Below are 13,278 nucleotides of genomic sequence, written 5' to 3' on the forward strand. Positions count from 1 at the left end.
ATCCAACCACTCTATTTCCCCCATATGGGAAGCTGAGGTTCAAGGTCACTGACCGAGCTGGGGAAGTCAAAGCCAGGACTTGGACCCGGGCCTGCCTCCCTCCCACCATTGTCGGGATTATTTGGGGACCACTCAAAACAAGGTCCTTGCCTCCTTCTGTCTGGACTACACCCTCTTTCCCTTGCTTTGTTCTCCAGTGTCGCCTGTCTGACCCTTCCTCGTCTCTGTCTCGCAATCGAAGTATTGTTGGGAGCTTTCCTTGTTGCAGAAGGCCCCACATGCAGCCCCACTGACCACAGGCAATGAGCATGTCCCTCTATGTCAGCCTGCCTTCTCAGGCCTGGAAATTGAATTTTAAAAGCACTTTACAAGTCCTGTTTAGTTAATCCCCATAATAGCAGGGAATGGAGGTTACCATTAATCTCCCCACTTTACTCCTTGAGTGAGGAAACCAAGAAGCTGAAAGGTTAAACAGTTTTCTGGAATCACTGGGTGCCTGGGCTCAGGCACTCTCAGGGGGCTGTCAGAGGAGCTGGTGAGGAACGTGGGGCTGAGCCCTACACCGCTGCCTTCTCAGCCTCCCTGCCCTGCCTCTCTTTGCACCTCTGGGGCCCCCCGAGGTAGGCTGGTGCCTGCTTCCCTGGCAGGTAGGGATGCGGCTAGAGGAGTAAAGTCCTTCCCATCACCACTCAGGGGACTTCCTGGGCTTTCGTTCATTCATTCAATAAATATTTGCAGAGTGCCTTCCAAGTACCAGGCATTGTGGTAAATGCTGAGGACATAATAGAACAAACAGACATGCTCATTACCCTCATGTGTTTTATAAAGCTCCTCTCAGAGTGTTGGCCATTTATTCTTTCATTAATCCAGTCCTTTAGTGACTCCCCAATCACTCCTTGGGCACCTAATCTTTGATTTTCAAAGAGAGCTAAAGGAAGGAGGTATGTTTGTATTTTCACACACACTTCCCTCCAGCTCTGGGATGCATTTTAGGGGTCAGGAAAGGATCCCCTCTGTCCCCTGCCCCCCCCAAATCATTTCCCCTGCTTTTCTTAATCTGGGAGGACGTGGCCACTGTCTCAATTCTCTCAGTGGCAAGTTCACACACACTCCCATTATCTGTCCGGGATAATTTTCTACCATCTTTGTCGGTTCAGGCTGCTATAACTAAGTACCATAGCCTGGGAGGCTTATAAACAACAGAGACTTATTCCTCACAGCTCTGGAGGCTGGAAGTCTGAGGCCAGGGCTCCAGTATGGCTGGGTTCTGGTGGGGGCCCTGCCAACATGGCTGAAAGAGGGCGAGAGAGCTCCTTGGGGTTCCTTTTTAAGGGCACTAATCCCATTCGTGAGGACTCTGCCCTGTGACCTACTCATCTCCCAAAGGCCCGTCTCCCAATACCACCAGAGTGGTGGTTTGTACTTCGACATATAAATTTTGTGGGGCCATAAATATTTAGTCCATAGCACCTGACATTTCCTTTAATCCAGCCAGCATGACGTGTCCTGTGTATATAAGCCAGCATTCTCATGTTGTTCAGAGCAAGTTGGTACTGCATTCTGGGCCCAACCACCTGCTCAATTGCCCCTTGTCAGTCAACAAACAGGCAGAGACTGAGCCCCATGGACGCACCAGCACTGTCCCAGGCACAGAGGGTACAGCAGTGTCACAGTCTAACAGTGCACAGGTAAAAGTCCACGATCTTTGATATTGCCCCACATAGTAACCAGAAGTAGGCAGTACTGAAAAAACTACCAGAAGTATAGTCAGCTCTCTGTAGTGTGTGTTCTACATCCCCAGATTCAACCAACTGCCCATCAAAAATGTTTAAAAAAAATAATGCATCTGAATAGAACAGATTCATTTTCTTGTCATTATTCTCTAAACAATACAGTGTAGTAACTGTTTACATAGCTCTTACATTGTATTAGGTATTATGAGTAATCTAGACATGATTTAAAATATATGGGAGGGATGTGTGTAGGTTCTATGCAAATACCATACCATTTTATAACAACGACTTGAGCATGTGTGGATTTTGGTATCTGAGAAAGGTCCTGGAATCAATCTCCCATGGATAATAAGGAATGATTATATCCTGTTTTAAAAAATTAAAAGTTTTCCCAGTACAAAATAATACTATTATATAGATTTTTGAAAAAAAAAGTGTAAAAAGTAAAAACATAATCAGATATAATACTATCTCTGTTCTTTCTGGTCTATTTTCTCTATATTTTTATGTAGCTGTGCTCATAATACAAACAACTTTTTTAGAGAACATTATAGCATGAACATTTTTCATGTGATTACAAAGTCTTATGAATATTTTTGATACCCACACAATATTCTAGGAAGTTTCCCAAGGCTCTTACAATCTATACTAGTTTCCTATAGCCACTATAACAAATTACCAAAAACTTGGTGGTTTCCAGTAACAGAAATTTATTCTCTCGCAGTTCTAGAGATCAGAAGTCCAAAATCACCATCACTGGGCTGAAATCAAGATGTCAGCAGAGTTGTGCCTTCCCCAGAGACTCTAGGGAACATCAATTCCTTGGCTCTTCCAGCTTCCAGTGGCTGCCAGCATTCATTGGCTTGTGGTCACGTCATAACAGTCTTCAAGGCAGCATCTTCAGGTCTTTCCTGGTTCCATCTTCATACCACTTTCTCCTTTTCTGTGTGTCTAATTTCCCCTCTACCTTTCTCTTATAAGGACACTTGCGATTACAGTAATAGCCCATCTAGATAATCCAGAATAATCTCCCCATCTCAAGATTCTTAACTTGATCATATCTGCAAAGACTCCTTTTTCAAATACAGTAATATTTATAGGGTCTAGGGATTAGAACCTGGTATCTTTGGGGGCCATTATTCAGCCTACTGCATAGACATATGAGGAGACAAAACCAACAAAAGGAAAAGTAAACTACCTGGCATAAAGGTAACTAACCAAGAGAAACAAAGTACAGAGAAGGTGGGGATCAGCTGGGCTAAACTCCAGAGGTCAGTAGGGTCTTTATGGCATAGATGACAGGGCAGGAGGATTCAAGCTGACCCCGGATGAGAAGTAGCAGTCACCGCAGAATCTTAAACAAGAGGATGTGAGATGCGCCTGTCTCAGGAAGCTGAACCCAGCAGCAGGGCAGCAATGGGAGAAACTGCAAGGATGCCTTGGAAATCCAGGATGAAGTAAGAGGAACCTGGCTTTGGGTGTGTCTGTAAGAACAAGGCAAAGGAGAAAGGGATGAACAAAGGATGATATAGGGTGATAGAATAGGAAGAGACCAGGAAATAGTAAGGATGTCAGGTCCTGAGACTGAAAGAATGCAAAGGTATAGAAAAGAGATGATCTAGAACTAATGCTTACATAAACGAAAATATAAAAATAGCAGGAGATGAAAGAAGTTCTTAAGAAATAAGAGAAAATACACAAAAGTGAACTGTTACTAGAAACCACGATTGGGGTTTCTCATTCATTGCTGATAAGAAAAAAAAAAGGTTTGGCTAACGCCTTTAATTAAGATTGAGAAATGGAGGCGCCCATTGTTAAAGGTCCTGACACGGTATTAAAAGAACTTCCCAAGCAGCTCGACCTGCAAGTTGACCTGACTGTGGGGTTTGCTCAACTCGTGAAATAACAAGCACACAATAAATTCCAGTTTAGCCCACGCGTCTTTCCAATGGGCACATTATTCAGTGACTAATACAAAATATAGTTCCACCTAATGTTTATGGTGAGGCCACTCATGAGTCTCCCTGCTAATTCGCCATCATGTAAATTGTGATAATTTTAGGCCTATTTTAATGCTAATTATGGCTTGACAGAGAACAGCTAAAAGTCTGCAGTGTGACATGTGGCCCCTGCACATGCAGGAACTGCATGAAGTTGGCTTTCCTTTGAAGTCAGCACAAATGATAACTGTAAAATAGTTTCTTGGCAGGAGATATGTTAAATTAATATGTATTAAACAGAAGGTGTATTTAAAAAAATAACAATTTTCACTCTAATAAAGGCTTAATAGCTTTCTCTAGTCATTAGATTCAGTCCTTACAATGCAATTTAAAACCCAGTAATAACTTTAATAAGGTTTGTATTAGAAATCATTCTTTTTTACTCTCTGTGCACACGAGCTCTCATAAACCAAGAGTATTGTGTTTCAGACTCTTTCCCCAGCTTCATCATTGTTGGAAAGAGAGAGTGAGGCTTAGGAATCCTGCTCAGTGCACTTTCACAGGGAGCAGGCTCTGTGCCCAAGGCTGGGCTGGGAGGACGAAGCAGCCAGGGGAACTGGCCTCTGGCTCGTCCAAGGAGGAGTCTGGCAGATGAGCTGCAGTGACAAATGCGGAAAGGCACAAGGCCAGGGGCCACACTGAGAAGGAAGAGCATTCACTCTTGCTGCATGAAGATGGCATTTGTGTCTTTTTCTAATTAGTGAGGCGGTTTTGCTGGGTGGTTAAGTCCATGCTGGACTCTGGATCCAAACTGGCATTACCACTTACCCACTGTGTGTGGCTTAGGCAAGTCACCAGCCTGTTCTGTGCCCCCGTTCCTCATTTTAAAATTGGGTATATTAACAATATCGATGTTGGGTACAAATACACTGTTAGATAGAAGAAATAAGACCTACCGTTCCATAGATCAGCTGGGTGACTATAGTTAACAATAATCTGCACATTTCAAAATCTCTAGAAGAGAATAATTCAAATGTTCCTAGCATAAAGAAAGATACATATTTAAGGTGATGGATACTCCAATTTGATCTTTACACATGATATGAATGCATCAAAATATCACATGTACTCCTAAAATAGGTACATCTACTATGTATCAATAGAAAATATAATCCCTCCCCTCAAAAATAATAGACGAATGTCATTCAATATCAGTTGTAAGGCTCAAATGAGTCATTATATAGAAAGCATCTAGACCATACAAGAAAGGCCTCCTATGTTGTAGCCGTAACTGCTACTCTGAGCAGAACCACACACGCTCATTGAAATCAAGGCAAACAAACAGTTCAGTGAAGGATGAGGGTAAAAAGTGAGACTCACCTGCACTCCTGATGCCCTTAACAGTATTCCTATTAGGTGCCATACTTTCACTCATCTCTTATTGAAGATAAACATGCCCAGAAATATAATTTTTATGTAAACAAATATTATATGCTTTTCTTTTTTTAATCAGCAAGCTTTTTAAAAAAATCCTTTATTTTTGCTTCACATCCCTCTCTTTCCCCTGCTTCCTGTCCACCCCTGCTCCCAGGTCACACAGCGTGCAGTGTGCATCCTTCTGCATCTCTCTCCATGCTCCCACAGTCTATGCAAATCTGTGGAGCGGGGCTTGCAAGGCTCATTTTTAGATAAATGTGGTCATATTTTTCACATTTCTCTGTGTGTGAGCATATAGGTTTCGTTTCCCCTTACTTAACAACATAAACCAGCAATTCCTCCAAATCAATGGGTGATGGATCCAACTCATTCTTTTTAGTGGCTGTATAATATTCTACAATTCTGCTATTCATTCAACCATTCTGCCATTGATCGGCACTCACTTTGTTTCTATGTGTATGTGTGTGTATCCAAATAATCACATAATAAGAATCTTAGAGTTCTTATTTCTAGGGATACTTTCCCAATAATAGGATTGTGGGTTAGTCTGTATATTTTTAATTTTGTGGAGGGTTTGGGGTGATGAGTTGAGGAGCCTCGGAAAATAGTCAAAGGCATAGACCTATCCCAAGAACGAAAGAGATCACCCATCCAGCTTTCCAAATCTATACATTTAGAAATAGGCAAACATGGCAGAAGTGACATTCGGTGAATGGAGAAGCTGGACTTGAAGCGAGGGCCGCTGGCGCATGGTTCACTGCTCTTTCTCCCCTTCCACATGGATAGAGGAAGTGACCTTGGAACTCAGTCTTGAAGGATGAACAGAATATATTAATAGAAGGTAGAGAAGAGGGCAAAGGCATCTCAGGTAGGGCGAGGAGCATGGGCAAAGGCCAGGTGGGTATAAAAGTGCATGGTATGTGAAGGAATGGTAAACCTTTCTTACTGCTTCAGCCTAGAGTTCTAGCAGGGGGCTTGGATGGGCAATGCCAGCTGGTGACGCCAGATAGGTGGGAGGGAGGGGCTGTGTTTAGGAGTTTAGATATTGTCAGTGAAGCTGTAAGGAAACATCATATTTTAAGCTGATTTTATCACATGAGAGTTTGGGGGAGATCGCTCTGGTGGCAAGTGGCAGTTAGCAGCTAAGAGGTTTAATTTACCAAGTAATTGAAGCTGCAACTCAAGGAGACCAGGTAGGAAGTTGGAGATGGAGAAGTCTGGACATTCCAGGGTAAAAGCCACATTACTTGTTGACCAGATGTTCAAGACATTGGCTGTCTTGAGTGCATGGTAGGCCCTCAGTAAATACTGAAAGAAGGAATCTCACAAGGGGAGCCAGAGATGATGGGGAGGAGTCAAATCTGGACACTGGTGCTGGGTGAGTCATTGCCAAGTCGCTGTGCCGTGCAGGCACCCAAAGAAAGGGATACCACAGTGGCCCTTAGCCCTACCACTTTGGAAACATCTCCCCAAATTCTAAAGGATTACCCTGATCTTGTTTATGAAGTAGGATCTGTTACATGAGGGACTATCTTTTATAGCTCCATGCTCTTGGCAATGAGCAAACATCTCAAATTCCCAAGAAGAAAGCCATGGTTCTATTATGAAATTAATTTTCCACTGACCCAGGTCCAGAAGGCTGTTTGAAAGATAAGTGTTGATTGAAGTGAATATGAAGACTTCCATCCAGCTTTGCAAATTATGAGATCTGCAAATCTGTAAGTAGAAATAGAGTCTTTCTGGAAAAAATATTAATACTGTACCTTGGTGTTACTGGGTGATTGCTTTTCAACACCTGGGAGGACTTTTAAATGAACAATTCCTGTTTATACCTTCCCCCAAATAGTGTTGGAACTCCCAGGCATCTTATAAAAGTTTGGAACAGGCCTGTGTTGCCAAGGTCATAACTTGATTAACCATACAGAAAGCACAAGCCCAGGCATATTACAATTATAGAGGGATCATGTCTCACATGATCCAGGCACCTGAGCTGATGTGAATGTCTAAGTCCCAGGAGGGATTCTGAAAACAAAAATGCAAGGAATGAATCCAGAAGATGGTATTAAGATCCTTGGCAGTAGGTGAGTTTAAGAAAGGATTGAGAAATAAAAGATGAGAATAGAATGATGGAGGCAGGACCCCAAGGATGCATTTCCATGGCAACGGGCAATGAAGGGGAGAGGGAGTGGAGAACACAGGGTACTAAGATGAGAACAGAGCAAACACACACACACACACACACACACGGCACAGACTCTGGAGGACGGGAATGAGAACAAGACCTTGGGGGTGTTGAGTCCACCCTTTCTTCCTCGCCACCTTATACAAAGGAGAAAACCCAGTATTGATGATGGAAGTCAACGCACAGCTCACTTGCCAGGATCTGCTTTTATTTCACCAGGTCTCTCTTCCTGGGGCCCCAGCCTAGTTCTGTCTGTGCCTATGCCAGGGACTGTGTGGAATTAGATGAACATGGATTCTGTTTCCCTTTGCCACAAGCACTGAAATGAGACTAGAGCTCCTATGGGACATGGAGGCACAAATACTGATTCAAGGGAAGAAGTACATCTTTTGAGACAGATGCAGGAGATTTGGGGTTTCTTTTCTTTTGGACTTTTACAAACTGGCTTAGGAAGATGTGTGAAGGTGCAGAACCTCACTGTGATGGGCAAATAATGGCCGCACCCCAAAGACGTCCACAGCCTAATCTTCTCAACCTGTGAATGTATTACCTTATGTGGGGAAAGGGACTTTGCAGACATGATTAAGGTTAAGGACCTCGAGGTGGGCAGATCAGCCTGGATTGTCCATTTGGGCCCAATGTGATCACAGGGGTCCTTAGAAGCAGGGACGGCAGCCTGGGAAGGACTTGGCCCAGTATCGCTGGCTTTGGAGGAAGGGGCATGAGTGAAGGAATGCAGATGTGCTCTAGCAGCTGGAAAGGACAAGGAATTGGATTCTCCCCTAGAGCCAGAGTCCGGAAGGAATACAGCCTTCCTGACACCTCAGTTTTAAATTAATGAGATCCTTGTCGAACTCTGATCTCCAGAACTGTAAGATGATAGATTTGTATGGTTTAAGCCACCGAGTTTGTGATGTGGCAGCCATGGAAAATGAATACACTCACTAGGCTGGTGGAGAGAGAAGGTTACCAAGATGAGAACATCTCCACCAAGAGCAGAATGAGTCAGAGCTCTGCCAAGATTTCATCTTAGGATTTGTCTTAGTCAGCTCAGGCTGTTATAACAAAATACCATAGACTGGGTGGCTTAAACAACAGGCAATTATTTCTCATGGTTCTGAAGACTGAGCCCAAGATCAAGGTGCTGGCAGATTCTGTTCCTGGTGAGAGTCCACGTCCTGGTTGGCAGGTGGCCACGTTCTCACTGTGCCTTCACATGGTGGAGAGAGAGCGAGCTCTGGTCTCTCCCCCTTCTTCTGAGGTCACTAACCCCATCACGTGGACTTCACTCTCATGATCTCATCTAAACCTAATTACCTCCCAAAGGCCCCGTCTCTAAATTCCATCACATTGGGGGTTAGGGCTTTAACATATGAACTTTGGAGGGACACAAACCTTCACTCTATAGCAGGATTTTTAAAAGCATTGATGGGCAAAAACAAAAAGCAAGACAAAACAGAATAGTTGTTTAAATCTATAAGCACATCAGTTTTACTCAGAGGTAGACATTAAATGTTGACTACGATTTTTTTTCACAGCATGGGTGTACCTTGAACTAGTTGCTTGTCCTCGGGGAGGTGTGTATGTCCTGGGCAGGCTCACAGGCCATCATGGCTGAAGACGTGTGAGACCACGTGGCTGTCACAGTGGGGAGGAGCAAGAAAAGAAATGGGACCCGACCCAGTGAGGCTGCACCGGGTTGTCCTGCGGGTGGTTATGTTCATTAAAGCAAATAAGTAACACAACCCTCAACTCCAGTGGCTTAACTCAACATAAGTCAATTTCTTACTTCTATAACAACCCTGTCAATTAACAAAATGTCAGTTTGGCAGTTGACATTCTACATAATGATTCAGGGATCCAGATTCCTTCCATCTTGTGACTCTGTCCTTTCCTAAACTTGGAGAACTTCATGTCCAGACAGTGGATAAGAAAAGATGGTGGAGAAGACCTGTCTAGTTCTTTTCTTTTCTTTCTTTCTTTCTTTTTTTTTTTTTTGAAACAGGGTCTTGCTCTGCTGCCCAGGCTGGAGTGCAGTGGTGTCGTCTTAGCTCACTATAGGCTAACTCCTGGGCTCAAACAATTCTGCCATAACCTCCTGAGTAGCTGGGACTACAAGGCACATGCTACCATGACTGGCTAATTTTTCTATATTTTGTAAAGACAGGGTCTTGCTAGGTTGCCCAGGCTGGTCTCAAACTCCTGGCCTCAAGTGATCCTCCCACTCCGGCCTCCCAAAGTGCTAAGATTACAGGCATGAATCACTGCACCTGACCAAAATCTCCAACTCTCTCTCTTCCTATATGTATGTTCTTCACTTAACCTTTATGAACTTGGCTTTGTCATCTGTAAAATGTTGATAACAACTGTTCTTGCCTATAATATTAGTAATAGTCCTGCTATTAGACTTAAATACCATGATGTAAGGCTTTTAGTTCTGGGCTTGGCAAGTATTATGTGCTCAATAAATGGCAGCTGCTGTGTTTATTATAGAAAAATATCGCTAGTGAGAGGAACATAGTCCCTGAAGCCTGAGTTCCTTTCTAATGGGCAGAATGAATTAATATGAAGGATATTGGCCATTTGTGTGTTGGGGAGAAAGTTGTTTCACTCTGGTAACTTTCGGCATGGTGACTGGACACCCTGTGGAATGAAAATGACCTTAGAAAGGAGCAAGAAGACTGGGCCACACAAAGATCCGGATTTCTCTTCTGTGTCAAAACCTATTCTTTTCTTACGGGGCCAGATTCAGGCACATCATCCAACCAGAGTCACAGCACTCAGCCGAATTCTCTTTCTCATAGATTTGTCGTTTCTGAAGGAGGCCCTGTGTGTCTGAGTCTAAGTGCGTTAGCCATTACCAGAAAGGGGGTTCATGAAGCCGGATCACAGAGGAAAGTTGCACAGCACGTTTAGCTGTCCATGCCGTGTGTGCTGTGGTTAGGATACATATGATGGATAGGAACCAGAGGTGGATTTTATTTGGAGAGGGTAGTATTTAGTTCCCAAGCACAGAATAGCTATTCAGTGGGTATTTGATTTCTTGATGGAGTCCCCTACTGTCACCTACCTTTATCTCAACCCTCAAGACCTCCAGTGTTCTTTCTTTTTACTTTTCAGGTTGATAGCATTCAGGAAACTGCTGGAAACTTTGGAAGGGAACATGCATACTGCACTGGTCTGTGCCTGATTCTGCCCAGGCAGCCCCAGCTTGAAAATGCCACTGGGATCACATCATTCTATCATGAAATTGGACTTTTAAAGAGCTGGAGTCAAGTGGCCAAGTCCATGGCCGTCAGCAACCTCAGTGAAGAGCTGTGAGAGAACAGTTTACTGGGAGAAGTTGCTCATCTCAGTCGGGCTTTGGGTAAGTTTGGATCACAAACAATTCTTTTCTGAGGTGAGTTCCCAGAGGACAGATGCTCTGTGTGCTTGCTGGAGGGCAAACCATTGCTGTTTGAGAGAGCCGCAGACATAGGTTGAGCCTTGCTCAGGGGAATGAAGGTGCCCTACCCAGACTGTCGCAGTGAACAATTTCTCTGCAGGTGGTACCTGTAGACAAATCAGCCATGATTTTTCTCTGGAACATGCTATAAAGAGTACATTTTAGAATGAGAAAACTGAGGTGAGAAGGAGAAGCCTTTTAGAATGCCTCAGTGATTCATGCACATTACTGTGCATGAGAATACCCTGGAATCGGTATTTAAAATTCCGATTCCTGTGGCGCTTTCTACAGACTCAGAGGCTTGGGAGTGGGTCCCAAGAATCTTCAAGTTTCCAAAAAGCTGCAGATGATGCTGATGCAGGTGCTTGGGGCAACGGGTGCTTCTAGAAACACACACGAAGGTGAATTGTTTTAGCTCGAAATACTTATTCCTGCAACAGATGGGCTGGCATCACCTTTCGAAGAGAAAACACCTACCTTTGCTTTTTTTTTTTTTCTCACGGACAGACAGTCGTGAAATGTATAAGATGAAAATGGCACTGGTTTAATTCTCTCAACATTGTAGGGTTTATATAGGTTTTTTTTTTTTTTAAGTAAAAATTCCCTAAGTATGGTAAAAATGTCAATGACATGAGAAAAGGACGGAGGCGGGCACTGAAGGGTTGAGTTTTGTGTTGTTTTTTTTTTTTTATCTGTCACTTAGCAACAACATATGTATTGCTGACAGTTGGAGGAATCTTTGAGTTGGCAACACTGAATTGTTAGGAAGTTTAAATTTGTGTTTGATCATTGTTAGCGGTGTTTTAGCAAATCGTGTAAGGTACAATATGTGCATTCTGCTGTTTTGGAAGGGAGACATTTTAAGTCAGAAATATTTGACTGTAAACATATTTTGCACTGAACCCTATTTTCCTTCTACACAGAAGAAAAACCAAAGCTTACCTAAGCACAGTAAGAAACCCAGTTAATCACTGCTATAGGATTAGGGGGGAAATGTGCTTCAAAAATAGTTTGTGAAAGTTTTAATTACATACACAATCATAAAATGCTCAGTAATTGCTGCATATTGATTCCTTTTTTTTTTCTTCTAGAAATGCTAAAACTATTTTAATATACACAGAATCAATAAACATAATTAAAATATGAGCTCATCAAAACAGTAATTAAATGTACTTAACAGCTTTTGTGGCTTTTCCCCATATGGTTACTGTGGGAGTGTGAATCTGGCTCGCTAGATAAATGTAGCAAAATAAAGTGAAAGCCTCAGAAAAGATTACTGTCATATCATAATACAATAAAACTCGGCTCTGCAGCGAGCCGCACTAAATCAAAAAGTTGACAAAAGGAGTGGTGTATGCAATTATTATACATTTTGGGGCTGTTTTCTATTTATACGAGATTAACACTATCATGGTCTGCATTCGGAAGGAACAGTCAAATCCTCCAACATGAAAGGAATTTGGGGAGAGTGTCCTGAATTCTTAATATGACAAGTCCCCTTTTAGGATCTTGCTGGCAAAGGGTTTGATCCTTAACAATGCCCAACCACCAACCTAGACTCAGTCTACCTTTCAGGAGCTGAGTCAGGTGACATTAAAGCCCTAAACCATGTGGTTCTCAGAGTTATGACTCGTGAAGATAGTTCTGCCTGCCATTTATTTCTTCAGTTCATTTCAGCAGCCCTGGCCATGGAAAGGTAAATTAAATATGACCCTTGCCTTCAAGGGGTGCACAACCCATGCTGCCTGGAAATGGTGTTGAATCAAAAGATAAGGACATGTGATCCGTCTGAGGTTGGTTTCTTCCCAAGTAGGCCTTGAGACAGGCTTTCACTGCGAGTAGTTCATGTGGGAGGCCGTGCTTGGAAGCATGGCTGGGGGCAGGACAGTGAGGCAGGGAAGGAAAGGAATCGGGGAATGTGTGTCACCAAGCAGGCTAGCGCGGCGGGCAGCAAGAGCCCAGTCCCAGTGGAGAACTCAGAGAGACAGTGTAGAATGTCCCTCAGCATTGTCCCACCTGAGGGGTGAGGGAATCAGGATATTTATTGTCCATGTCCTGTCTGGCTTTGCCTGAAGACTACTCTCTGAGACGTTAATGGCCCGGGTCCCTGGCCTGGTCCTGGGGCAGCTGCGAGTCAGCACCCCGTGGACAGTCTTAAGCACTTGCAGAGGATGTCAGTGGCAGGTACTAGAATGGTGAGTCTGAGGTCACAAGAGGGGAACAACAGCTTCCACCATGGGGTCTGTGTAGGCTGAATAATGCCTCCAAAAGATGTCCATGCCCCAATCCCTAGCACCTGTGAATGTTATCTTCTATGGCAAACACTTTGCTGATGTGATGAGATTAAGGATCTCCAAATGGGAATGTTATCCTGGATTCTCTGGGTGAGAAATATATGTAATTGGAAGTATCCTGGTAAGAAGGAGGTAGATGGAGATTTCAGACAGAAGAGGAAAAAGCATTGTGACCTCAGAGGCAGAGGGATGTGGTCACAAGCCAAAGAACACCAGCGGCGGCCAGAAGTTGAAAGAGACAAGGAAT

The sequence above is a fragment of the Lemur catta genome, chromosome 14 (genome assembly GCF_020740605.2).
Source record: "Lemur catta isolate mLemCat1 chromosome 14, mLemCat1.pri, whole genome shotgun sequence".
Classification (NCBI taxonomy): Eukaryota; Metazoa; Chordata; class Mammalia; order Primates; family Lemuridae; genus Lemur; species Lemur catta.